Source organism: Pygocentrus nattereri, chromosome 15 (genome assembly GCF_015220715.1).
Source record: "Pygocentrus nattereri isolate fPygNat1 chromosome 15, fPygNat1.pri, whole genome shotgun sequence".
Lineage (NCBI taxonomy): Eukaryota > Metazoa > Chordata > Actinopteri > Characiformes > Serrasalmidae > Pygocentrus > Pygocentrus nattereri.
Window position 1 is genome coordinate 23,846,821 of NC_051225.1, and position 14,544 is coordinate 23,861,364.

A 14,544-nucleotide genomic window follows, 5' to 3' on the forward strand; every position below is an offset into this window, starting at 1 on the left:
TCCGGATGGAGTGACCTTGGGAGCAGTATGACAAAGCAGGTGAGTGGTCTGGTTAAAAATCATTTCAGATGTCTCTGAAAGTGATCTGAGCGTGCAGACTTGATCAAGGGCCAAGAGAGACACAGGATGCTCTCTGCCTGCTAATTACACGCCCAGTTCTCTGGCATGCCACTACTCTTCCACCCTGTGGCTACAGTACTTTGCTTTTACATTGCATATCATATCACTAGAAAGAGACAGGTGAAAACTAGTGAAAAGCTCGCAATGAGTAGATGATGTTCTCGTTCTTCATTCACGCCATGCATTACAACGCATATTAAAACCGCCTTGTACCTAGACACAAGAACTAATGGCTTCATAACTTTCTGAACTTAACTTAAAAAACAACATACTGTTCAAACCGAAGTTGCACCATACATACCTTTTAATTCTTGGACGTCTAAAGCTGAGCTGAGCATGTTAAACTGGAATCAAGAAAATATTTTTCCTGTGCTTTTGCCAGCTATGTCCACACCTGCCTCCAGCCTGAGCTGATCCAGGAAATTGATTAGCCAGCTGCCTAGATATGTACTGCTGGTTAGCATGGAAGAACAGAAAATTGTCCCCATAAAAAAAAAAACAGGGTTTAAATCTGTTTAAATAAATCTGCTATGTATCCAAGAGGAGATTAAAATTTCAATATTCTATTGAAGTGCACTGTTTAGTACTGTGCAAAAGTGAGAGACCAGTCTTGATTTTCCTATCAAAATGGCTATTAAGAAGAATTAACTCATTTTCCTGGATATATTTTTGAACAGATTCAATATAGGATTTTCATTTGGAATAACCAAGGCAAATGTCAAAAAAGTGAGAAAAAACAAAAGTTTTTAATGAGGAAATTATTCCTTACAACTGTGCAAGTAGTGGAGAGTAGCAAGAGTGCAAGGGTAGACCAGCAAAACTGTTACAATCAGATAAACAGTACTTAATCTTGGTGAGAAAATCAAGTTCCACTCTTGCTTCAGATCTGAAAAAATCTGTAGGTGTTTCTGTCCATCCTTCCACTGCAAGAAGACCACTCAAGCTGCTACTGAGAAAAGCAACTAAGCTGCTGGTGTTGTGAAAACAATGACCTGACCATCCTAGAGCCCACACCTCACCCTCATCAATATGTTTGGGATTACTTGGACGGTGAGAAGCAGAAAATGCTACCAACTTCTAAGGCTGAACTTTGGAGCTGTGGAAAAATGTTCCAAAAAATGGTATGAGTGAGTTTTTAAACACTGTGTTCACTCACTGTCTACTCTATTAGACACTCCTACCTTCTTGGTCCATCTTGTAGATGTGAAATCAGAGTCAATAGCTCATCTGTTGCTGCACAGTTTGCGTTAGTCATCATCTAGTCCTTCATCAGCGGTCACAGGATACTACCCGCAGGACACTGCTCACAGGAAGCTGTTGGCTGGAAACTACGTAAACAGATTGGCCTCTGACTTTTGCACAGCACTGTATGTTTAAAAGTGTGCATTGTTGACACAGAGTGCTTTTATAATCAACACACAAAAGCAGTACCAACACAACTGGGCACTCTGAAGCAGCCATACATTGCATTATTTTGCCCAGTGCCAAGCATCAAGAAGAGGAGTATGAAACCCTCCAGCATTGGACTATGGAATAGTGGACCTGTGTTCTCTGGAATGTCATTAATGTGAGTTGGATTGGCACTAGTCATCCAGTCAGTACCTGACCTCCCTAATGCTTTCATGGTAGAATCAATCAAACCCTTACAACAATGTTTCAATGTCTAAAGCTTTCACATAAGAGCAGACTTACTGCAGTAAAGAGGGACTAACTCTAGTCTATTCTTAACACTCTCATTTTCAGAATAAACAATTGATGAACAGATATCTACAAACATTTGGACATATAGTGTATTTCCCTATGTCACTGTAGCAAGCTGTTATTTCTTTCTTTCATGGCTGACAAACATCTTCCGTTAGCTTGTTGTTCTCAGTGGACGGTGCAATATATGAACAGGCCTTGCATAATTTGTCCCATCAGATGCCATTTGCAAATGACCAAAGATCGCTGTCCTCTAAGCAAATGAATGCAACCTTGAATCTCAATTTCCAGACTTTCATTATGCTTCTGTAAAAAATGGCTGGCCAGCACCAAGCTTTCTCTCTTGCTTCCCTTCCAAACCTGGTGTCCAAGATCAATATCACACTGATTAAACTTGACATTCCACACATCGAATATCATTGCTCCTTTAGTTTAATGGAATATACTTGCTTCAACGACTTTGATCAATATTAATACAGATCCGGCATTAGCGTGAGTTATATATCTGTGAGTGAACATTCAATCTGGATGTTTAATAGACAGAGACACTGTATTATGTGGTAGAATTTATTGTGTTAAAATTATAGGCTGTGTACAGATGGACAGTCCTTCTTGCTTTAAAGATTAATCGCTATGTGAAGACATCCACTTACTGAGCCAGAGCTAATTGAAGGTGGGCACTTGTTATTGGCATTGCTTGTTGTTTGGAGGTGCCATGCTCTTTCAACAGGCTGACATGACTACATTTAATTGGTCTACAAGCAAGAAAGCTGCAACAGAAAGGAGATTAGTGGAACTCTTATGAAGCAGACTTGTTGTTGTGGGCAGGGGTAATTGATGTTTGTGCCATGTTGCAGTGAACCTCAGGTGTGAGGGTACTGTCCTCAAGGCTGATGACTGGGAGCCTGCTGGGTTAGATACAGTAGGCATGCATCTAATCCATTGAATGACAGACATCATCAACAAGAGCACATCTGCTCAGGATGACCTTTGACACGAGCATACTGACAGCTTGCACTGAAATATCTCCCACAGTGCATCTATAATTTCACACAACAGATCCAAATACAGCTAAGACCCAGAGCACACCGACACAGCTCTAAGAAACACCAGCAATCCCAAATGTTGCCTTGGCATGCCATAGCTCTTGAAATTTTTATTTTATTGAGCTACAAATAACACATAGCAGTGTATATCAATAACAAAATAACTAAATGAGGCTGTTCTAAAGCAGAACAAATGGTCCTAAATATACTTAAGAAGATCTTTGTTTCAGCACCCATAGAAGCTCGCTCCGTACTACTTGAAGTCCAATGTACTCAGTTTTTAAAGGCAGCCAAGTTACTTAATTTACTAAACTCGTGAAAAAAGGTGGTTCTTTAAGGGTTCTTTAGTAAAGACAGTGGTTCTATATAGAACCAAAAAAGGGAGTGCTATTGTTATGATAGCTTGTAACAGTAAAAACTTGTAACAATAAAAGAAGCTTTTAGCTGGTGCCATATTGAACCACTTTCAAAAGGAAATACCATATAGATCCATAGACAACACATTCTCCATCAATCTGAAGAACCATTTCACCATGCAAAGAAACCTTTAAGCATAAAAATGGTTATTTGAGTGTTCATGGTTCTATACAGATCCATTTTCTTTACTAAAGATCCCTTGAAGAAGCATTTTTTAGAGTGTAGGACCCATTGCCACTTTCAAAACTTTTTTTTACACTTTTCTATAGACCAAATCAATATATAAACAGACTGTCTACACTATAGCAGCTCAAAGAGAAGAAACAAAATATTGCCAATAATGGTAAGATCTCGACGTGTTTGAGGCTACAATGTCAGAAGTACCATAGTACATAACAGAGTTTATTATTTTTTATTACTTTACTGATCAAGTTTCTTATTTTCATGTTGAAATGTTTCATTGTAGCAGTATAAAAGTTAAAAACATTTTAGTAAAATTAATATTTTTGTTCATTATCATATATCCATCCTGCCTGATGATTGGTGCTAGTCACACAAAGAAAGAAACACAAAGCCTTGGAGAAAAACAACAGCGATAAGACTGTGACGCTCCAGCATTAGAAACGCTGCTAGATAATTATACTGTCCTGCTTTCTTTCCAAGTCAAAAGTGATCCAACCAGCTCATTCCTGTTTTCCAGCTAACAAATGCAGACAGAGCTCCTAAGTATTATTAATCTCAGTGAGAGTTTAGCTGAAGCTGAAGACAATTTAGAAAATCTTTCACTTTTCAGTAAGGTAAAGTCAAATTATTACAAATTATTATTATAACAAATTATTACATCAGAGATAAAAGCACCAGCATATAGGATGCTATGTAAATAGTTGATTGATATTTTAGAATTATTACTCTGTAAAGAGTGTACTATAATGTAAAAAAACTAGTGCATGCTAATACTATTAGCTATAAGCCAAATTTTAAGCCAGTGAACCATCAAAGAAGCTTTGTCAATTCTGCACATGCAGGCCTGTGTGTTTGTAATATATCGTTTCATATCAGCCAATAAATTAAACTAGCAAGCAAGTTGGCTAATTAGCCAAATAAAATGTCCAAAACACCATATGAATGGTTATGATGTTTCAGCTATCTCTCCAGCAAGTGGAAAATGATCTACAAAGGTAGGGGAAAGGAGTTTTTGATATATCATCATAAGACCACTGAATTCTTTCTGGTTTTCCCACACTGAAGTAAGTTCTTTACTGTTGTGATGTATCACAGATTTATAATTTAAATCTATAATTTCAGAATAGTACTTACTGAAAAATAAGCCTCAGCCTTTGTAGAAAACTTCAGATTTAAAGGGCTGAGCTGTATTTTTAAAGCATACCTGTATGTGATTGTTGGGAGTCTCTAGAATATTCTCCCTTATTCATATTGTTCTAGAAAGTTCTCCCTTTAATGCTGTTCTAAATTTGAATGCTCTCCCTTGTTTGTACTGTTCTGGAATGCTCTCCTTCAGTTACATTGTCCTTAAATGCTCTCTACCATCCACACTTTTGTAGAATGTTATTCCCATTGAAAATGTTCTAGAACGCCCACCATCAATTCACACTGTTCTAGAATGTTCTTCCCCATTATCTGCTTGTATTAAGCACAGAGCCAGTATGACTTAAACGCTACATCTATCCACTTACAACAGACACAGATCAAGCAAAGGTACTGAAGTCAAGCAATGCTACCTCCTCTAAGCTGTAAGGACTTAATATACGTACACTGATCAGGCATAACATTATAACCACCTCCTAGTTTCTATGCTCTTTGTCCATTTCAGCTCCACTTACTCTATAGGTGCACTTTGTAGTTCTACAGTTACAGACTGTTGCCCATCTGATTGTCTGATACTTTGTTAGCCCCCTTAGAACACAGGGTGTTCTTCTGTGGTCAGGACCCTCAGTGACCCTCACAGAGCAGGTACTATTTGGTTGGTGGATCATTCTCAGCAGTGTAGTAACACTGACGTGGTGGTGGTGTGTTAGTGTGTGTCATGCTGGTCAGAGTGGATCAGACGGAGCAGTGCTGTTGGCGTTTTTAAACACTGTGTCCACTCAGTGTCCATTCAATTAGACACTTCTACCTTGTCAGTCCACCCTGTAGATGTAAAGTCAGAGACGATAGCTCATCTGCTGCTGCACAGTTTGCGTTGGTCATCCTCTAGTCCTTCATCAGCGGTCACAGGACACTGTTGGCTGGATATTTTTGGTTGGTGGGCTATTCTCAGTCCAGCAGTGACACTGACCATAAGTCAGTCATTTGGACTGTCACAAATCCAATTGTAGCTCAATATCAACAATCTATAACTACCTGCTGTTTCACTCTGTATATTATAGATTCTGAACAAAGTCTAATGTTTATTCAAGTGAATCCTGTCAAATGTCAGCAGTTACAAATTGGTCACTTTGCAGAGAGAATAAAACCAGGGCCCTTCCTCCAAGTCTGATATGATTGACTTACAACATAAGAGGTCTCATATGATTGGCTGAGCCAGGGGTTCCACTTTTTATTTATGTTAGTAGATTTCTGGTAACACAGCAGAGGCAACACTGCATTAGAGCAACAGCAGCAGCACCATCCCCAGCAGCAGCATCATCTCCAGTACTGCTATCACAGTATACTGTGAATTCGGAGATGTGATGGCACAGTTTAATAATGAAGAATGAATGAGAATAAAGTACAGATGATTTGAACTTGTACATTTATTTGGGAAGAGAGGGCAAAATAACATGGGGGGAGCTGAAGTCCCCCTAAAACTGGCCTAGGGAAGCTCCTGATGAGAGTTATTGCTAAATAAATAAAATGTTGATAATCTCGTCTCATTTCATAAAATATATCAATGTGCATGTTGTCCCTTTGTTGCCTTTGAACCCCAGCCCTCCAAAATATGAGTGCAAGGGCCTGCTTTGAGGCATGGCCAAGTATTCCAGTAAGTAAAATAACCCAGGTTTTTTTTTCAAAGAACAACATGATATTTTTATATAGCTTGATCAATAAAGCACAACATTGACACCAGGCTATGCTTGATCTCAAAGATTCATCAATACACTTTCACTGGCCTTCACCCCCTGAGGCAAGGTGAACTGTAGACATCAATGTATTCATTTGTTTTGCTCTAAACATTGCAAGAGCAGCTAGATGCGCAATGCCAGGAGGGTCAACAGAAAACTAGAGGTACATTGCTCATGTAGTTACTGGGCTAGTAACCCAATAACACACCAAGACATCCTTAAATCCAGAGAATGACTGCTAACTGTGTGTCTTAGTTGACACAGTCAGTATGGCCATATTAGCACTGGTGCATATTCAGGGGGTCAGTCTCTCTCCCTGTTTGTGAAAATATTTATTATTAAATTATTTTGTGGGCTGCGAGATGGTTGTCAAAAAATTTATTACTGATTAAAATTTGATAATGTCTTTTAATATTGACAGTGACAGCACATGTTAATGACAAATATCCCATACTAATGATGTAATGTTGTGCAAGCTAGTGCCATGCCCACTAAATTTTGACTTGAAGACGTCTTTCGCAGTATGCAGCAGTGCTTAAGCAAGTAGCAAGCCTAACTGCTAAATTGCTTATTCATCATTATTTAGTTGTGAGTTATTCTCATGCTTTTTAAAACTCAAGTTAAAGCCAAAATAGATTGCTTCTTTTTTTCTGCCTATCTGTTTATGATCAATGGTTTTCTGAGTGTTGAGAGGTAAAATTAAGTCATCCAAGTGCAGCAGAGAAATGCAAGAATAGGGAGGAAAGCCAAAGGTCTGTTGCTACTCTCTTGAAGTGAACTTCATTTTTTCAGAACAGAATTCTCAAGTTACTAATTACTTCTCTCTAACTGCACAGGGGTTATGTTACTTATTACATTCTAGGAAAAGTAACTCAGTGACATAGCTAGAACTTTCAGAATGGGGTGGCCAGAATAGACCAAGAGATTTTGTTGGGGTGGCACACGGCTAGAAAAAAACTAAATAACATAGCTGTATGACCGTAAAATGGACTAAAAAGACTAAAAAGACACGCATTGTTTTTTTTTCTCTGTACAAAACTAAATTGGTCCATCATTTCCATGAATAAAATACTATTAAAATAAAATAAAATTAATGCAATGTCATATGCCTCTGATCTTACTACTCATCACTTTACTTCTGTGTACCCTGTACCAAATATTCTCTATTGGCAGATCATTTTGCCTGTTTCAAGCATTATTTCTTGAAAAGAAAAGCAGAAGAATCTGCCAAAGTAGTGAGATCATTTCATTTAATGGTGGCTTTAGTAACAATGTCTAAAAAGAAGTGAAAGTTTTTTATAACATTCTTACAACAATCTCGAAATGAGAAATATTAGATATATTGAATACATTTAAGATTATTTAAAAAGATATTATTTTTGCAGTGGAGATGGTTTCACCACTCAGGAGCCTAGAGCCTCAACTAATTTGAACAATTTGCATCCAGGAGACCCCATTCCGTCATGCACTAAATCCACCTGTCTGACCTGTTTTGCACCCCTGTGTATTAGCAGTGGGCTTTTATAAAATCACTACCTTATTCTTGGACAATCTGAACAGTTACCCAACAAACTCAAAGTGCTGGGATAGTTTAGTTTTGTGACTGATGGAGAGAGTTTAACAGACACAGGGCAAATTGTGAGCACTTATTCAAGCTCTGTCATAGCTTTCTTATTATTAATAAATGTAGGATGAGCGAGTTGCATCAGTTTTGTTCCATCCATTTGCACTCCTCTGTATTTTAGAGTCAAACTGCTGTCGAAATTCAACTGATAAATCATTCACCCTCTCCTGATATGGCAGGTATTGCATCAAATGTGGCTGGGTTAAGCTTTTTAAATTAACTGTCATCAATTTAAAGGTTACTTGTGTGACACTAATACAGTTATAATGATTTCCAAGTTGTCCATCTCTACTATTTTTTTCTTTTAGACACGGTACTCTCATCTGCTCTTCTCTCTTTTTCTCTCTCTTCTCATTACTGCTGTCAGACATCACTGTTTCATCACCTGCTGTGATTTTAATGAACAGAATGGCTGAGACCCCCAAAACACACATGTGGTGATACATGAGTGAGCTACAGGGAGTGCTAATGTGAAAACAGAGAAGTGATAATTGCAGTAAGACATGATTTAAGCATTATTTGTTTGTGCACATGCTCACATAAAATTGTGACTCCAAAATTTTCCCAGGGAAGTTCAACTCATCATAGTTGAGCTCAACAGGAATCATTTAAGGCCTGCCGACAATTATGATGCTCAACAATTATTTTGCCACAAATCCAGTCAATGGCTCACAAATGAAAGCATAGAATGTTTTTAATCATTTATTGGCATTTCAACTTTGTGTATCCCTATTGTTTGGTTAAAATAAAATTTTATTTAAACACCATCTCCTAGTTACATTCTGCTTTTAGACATCATGTTTAAGCTTAGACACAGTCTAAGAAGCAGTCACTTGTTATAATACTGCCTAATACTACCAATAAATCTGTCTTAGATAAACCTGGGAAAATTACAGTTGTCAAGCTATTAATATGGGCAGTCAGTATTTATTTGTTCAGAAAAAAACAACATTCTCTCTAAAATCAGAATAACATTAATCCAAAATAATTCAATTTAATTACCAACAGAAAATTTTATTTTTTTCCCTCTGTGGTCTCTGTTTTTTCTAGGTGGATACAGCCAAGTGAGTTATGCCACTGGTTAGAACTTCAGGAGCTGAACTGATAGCCTAACCAGATTAACCACTTACACTTTTAGGAACTGACAGTGGAATCAACCACTCAGCAATTTTGTGAGTACAAATGCCACTTTAGTCCTTCTGGAAGTTCTAGATACATCACAATTTAAATACAAATGGTAGCCTAAACAATGCATTACAGTCTGATGTTTGGAACTGAAAATAGCAGAAGCTCAAAGCCAGAACTCATTACTAAGGGGATCATTGTAAAATTACTACCAGTTAAAGTACATATTAAGGACCGTTACAAGCCTCAAATAGAACATGGAATGTCTTTTACAAGTTTCTAATTCCATGTTTAATCTAGAACGGCAAAAAGGTTCAAGTGAATCACCATTACCGTAATGCTAACATGCTACTAGAAGCCCATAGGAGAGCTTGAAGAAATTAATTTTAGCAAACTGAAGGCCGAGCTCAAATACTCACAGTTCACCACTGCTGCTTAACAATATACCAATAAGCAACCTGTTAATTAGCAAATATTGGCTTGGCAAGTTAGTTACTGGCTTGATAAGTTTTAATATGGTCATAATATTGGACACCTAGAATGCTGTGCAGTAGATTATGATGCTATTAATTAATGTGGTAACCAAACCAATTTCTGTAACACTGTAGGTGTTACTTAAAGATGTTCTGAAAACATCATTAGATTATGTTGTATCGTTAATTTATTTTGTTTGAAATATTGTCTGTTTAGACTGTTTCTGTTGGTTTATTCATCTTGAAATGTTCCTACAGTGTAAAGCTGTGCAGCTGGTAATGTTCAATGGCATAAAACAATAAAAAACAATGCATGTGGAAAAAATTTATTAAAAAAGCCTCTGTGATAAAATAAACTCTGTGTACTTCTTTGAGTTATCGAAGCCCAGTTGCCAATCTATGTATTTATGCCATGAAAAAAATCATTAAAAAACGTAAAGAACTATATTTACCCAGACCCATTTTCCACACTATGTTTACCTGCCTGACAAGCCCTGCAATCCGATTAACTCCAAAAAAAAGGATAATTGAAATACAAGTGGTGTTAATTATTGCAACGAGTGAATAGATGGAGAAAGCACAGGGTTTCCCTGATGACCTTTGGTGACTTAGAAGGGTCAGCGACTCCAATATCCAGCCAGACGGTAGTCAGCAAATATCACGTCTCTCATGTAACAACATCCAATAGCGGTGCAGTGACCCTGAAAGGACACCCATCAGAGAGGATGAGAAAGAGAGGGAGAGAGAGAAGGAAAGAAGCCCAAAGAGGTAGAGAGGGCAAGAGACTGGAAATATGGGGAGAGAGAGAGAGAGAGAGAGAGAGAGGGAGAGAGAGATGGCTCATTTGGATGATGTCTGGTCTGTAAGGAGGAAGATCAGATGACTCTTTTTGAGGAGCACTGTGTGTGTCTTCTACCAGTGCTAATAAAAGAGACAGCATGGCGACTTTGCCCTTGCTGCTTTGACAGTACGCTGAGAATATCTCTCTGAGGTCTGTGCTTATCCCTCCCGTCCTAATAAGAAAGAAAAAAATACCTATGAATGAATCTCAACAGCACCCACCATAGAAAGTGTCCCATTTAAATGAATAGCAAATGATTCCAGTGAAGCACAGACAAAATAAGCAAACTGAAGTCTTAAAACAACATATGCACTGAAAATAGGCCTTAATACATCACTGATTGAACCTCATTGATTTTTGTAATGTCATAATAACTGAGGTTCAAATTTTTCTTGCAGTGGTGTCATACCAAATATTGATTAATTTATCTTTTCATTCTCATGTCGATATGGCTTGCTACATTTAATCTTGGGTTGTTATAATCACAGTATATTAAAACAGTAAAAGATAATAAAGATTTAGCAGAATTGTAATGTGCTTTGTTGTATTACTATGCATATAAAGGGGAATTACACCTATTTAAATTCTGCATAATTCAGTTATTGAGATGTAAACAAAGTCATTCAACATGGTTTAATGTGAAGTGGTTCACTGCAGAGACACTACTGGTTTCAGTGGTGACAGTGGTGGGAATAGGTAACCGAGATTGTAATATCCCAAATGCCGCATTTTTGTTCACTAAAATGATCAGTTTTTATGTGTAATGTTGATAATGATAAACTAGTGGAAACCTGAAAACTAGAAGGATTTAAAATAAAATTTATTGGATGCTATTTTGCCTTATAACCCTCAGAATATACTTCTCTGCTCTAAAGCTTTTTAAAATATGATTTTAGTCCAGAATCTTGTAAAACTGCCGTATTTTGTAACCATTTTGTAGAAGCATTAAGTGCTTCATATGTCTCGTTCTTTTTAACATTACTCTGAACAATTTAGACTTTCTCCAGAACATAGCATTTCACACCAAACCACTTTGAATGACTTTGTTTACATTGTAAGGATTTAATTATGCGGACATCTTTTGGTTCTAAAGCTACAATTATTTAAAGTTATAGTTCTTCCTTTTATCCTTTTAATTAATATCAGCAATAACATTAAGTTAACAGACTGATAAAAGTGATATCACTCTTTTAAAAATGGTTCTTCAAAAGTTCTAGTAAAGACATATAGAACGATGAACAATCTGCATGCTTATATAGCACCAAAAAGGTTCTTCTATTGGTCAAGCTTAGAAACATTGTAACAATTAAAGAACTTTTTTCAGTCCTATATAGAAACATTTTCAAAGAAAGTTCTACATAGTACCATATACAATGCATTCTCCATCAATCTGAAGAACTATTTTACCATGTAAAGAACCCCTTAAGCAAATGGCTCTTTGAGTGTTCATTGTTCAATATAGAACCATTGTCTTTATTAACAAACCCTTGAAGAACCATTTTTCAAAGAGTGCTGGTGAAGTAATAGTGTTGTCACTTAAAAGTAAAAGTAGTTCTCCAAATAAACAACTTTAGTTGAATAGAAAAGTAACAGATCAACAAACTACTTAAGTTATAAATAACTCAGAAATGTAATGGACCCTTTTGACACATCCAGCATCTGAAACTGAATTTTTATTTTTTTGGATCATTTTGGTCTAAAATATATTGATAAACTCCCACAGTCAGTGGTCTGACCAGTAGCAAAACAGTACATATGGTGTCAGTTGTGTAACATAATGATGAAAAAATAACAAAAATGATGTAGGAGCTAAAATTTAATGACTATAATGTAATTGAGTAAAACTACTAAAGTACTGAGTAACATACAACTATTGTTGACCTTCTTAACACATCCAGCATCTATCTGGGACTGTTGCATGTTAATCATCTCTTTTTTGCATAATTTTAGTCTAAAAAGTAAAATGATAATCCCCAACGGTCAGTGGTGTGACCAATCACAAATCACAACAGATGCTATCACCAGTATAATTAAAATAAACACAAAATTAGTAACTAAATGTTAATGACTAAAATGTAGCTGAGTACATTGATTCATTTCCTCACTAATATGAACCTCTGGATGTACTATATTGGAACATTATTGCTATGGGTTATGTGATGTAAATGCACAAGACTAGTGAAATAATCATTTGTGAGGAATATGAAATGAACACTGCAGATTTATATTTTGATTAAAATTGTACAGACAGGTTTTGCCCTCTAGTGGTTCTGGGTGTCTTTACAGCCATTCATTGCTCCTCTGGATGTACCATTTGTGTTACCAATTAGTGTTCCACTGAATGTAAAAGCACAGTGTGTTTGTTTGTGGGGGTAAGTCAAAAGTCAAAAATATTCTATTTTTGACATTTTCTCAGGTATCTGTTCTTACTGCTTGTCAAACATGTGCATTATAAGTTCCTTTATCACAGAACGAGTTTAGGTCATTACCAAAACAGATATATTTCTAAGAAAAGTGGTATTAAACATGATATAATGTTGATTTATCTTGTATGCCTGAAACTGATTAATTGGTGCCCATGTTTACATGGCTTATGTGCATCAATGTTTAAATGCCTGAGCGAGGCTTGAAATATGTTAATTGAACCTGACCCTCTGATAGCAATGCCAGTAACAATAACAATACCGGTTGGCCCACATATGTCCACAATGCCAGACAAGGACATTTACCTGTTTGCTAGCTCATCATCTTATCCTGTGTAATTGGAAAAATCTGAAACCCCCTTCCCAAGCAAGATGGTTTAAAGATATGTCTCAGTTGAATTTTCAATTTTTTTTTAATTTACATTTGTAGAACTGGGGTCTTTTGTTGATATTCACTAAGGTCCAGTTAGAGAAAATTTCTACAAGCAAAGGTCCAGAATGTAACGGTTTTCTAGAATTCAGACGCTCGCAGACAATGAAAGATAAACAAGATTTATTGTGGAGGTCAGCATACTAAGTCATAGTAAAAAAACAGGCAAAAAGGTCAAAACACAGATAGCGAAGATCCAGAGCAATCAAACCAAAGGGCAAATCCAATGTCATCGTCAATATACAGGCAAGAAGGTCAGAACACATATATCAAAAATCCAGGGCAGTCAAATCAAAGGGGCAAATCAAAAACAGAGTCAAAAGGAACCAATACCAATAGAACCAATAGAAAGAACGCTCAGTAGTTGCCATCAATAAACAATACCTCGCAGTTTGTCTAATGCTAAAGCCCAGGCTTATATTCTAACTGAGATAATCACATGATCAAAACAAGACCCATTGTATTCTGGGCGATGTAGTCCGTGTGTGTGAGTAGTAGGAAGCGTCAGTTTTGTGATCTCCCAAGATTGAGTCCATTTCCTCCACTTCTCTCAAGACATACGTGACATCTCTAGCTGCAACCCAGCTCTGCTCCTCCGCCCGTATCCCTCCCAGTCGAACAGATATTGCAGTTGTCCTAGGTGCCTCCTGGAGTCCAGAAGCCTTCGGACAGCATAGACAGGTGCCCCGTCTATCTCCTCAGGTAGAGATGGCGTGACGCCAGGTGTAGCCTCGTCCAGGAGCCCTGCAACAACAGGTTTAAGAAGAGACACATGAAAAGAATGTGAAATGCAATATGGTGGGGGGGGCAAGTCTAGTCTATACGTTATGTCATTGATTCTTTTCATAATCTTGAATGGTCCAATGTATTTGGGCTGAAACTTCCTCCTTTCCCCAAATTGGCGAAAATCCTTTGTAGAAAGCCACACACGGTCCCCAGGCTGAAAAAACGGATTCTCACTCCAACGTCTGTCCACTTGCTACTTGTTCCTTCTCAATATCTCCTCAATTTGTTGATGTGTTTCTTCACATACCTGTTCACTCTTTTGCATCCATTCATTCACAGCGGGCATGTCTGTCGATTGACCTGTCCAAGGCGCTAAAGATGGTTGACATCCCAATATACATTGGAATGGTGTCATCCCTGTGGCTGAGCTGGTGAGCGAATTTTGAGCTCTCTCTGCCCAAGGCAGAAACCGAGAGCAGTTATTTGGATTGTTATGACAAAATAATCTAAGAAACTTGCCTGATTGGCTTTGTACTGTCCATTTGATTGGGAGTGA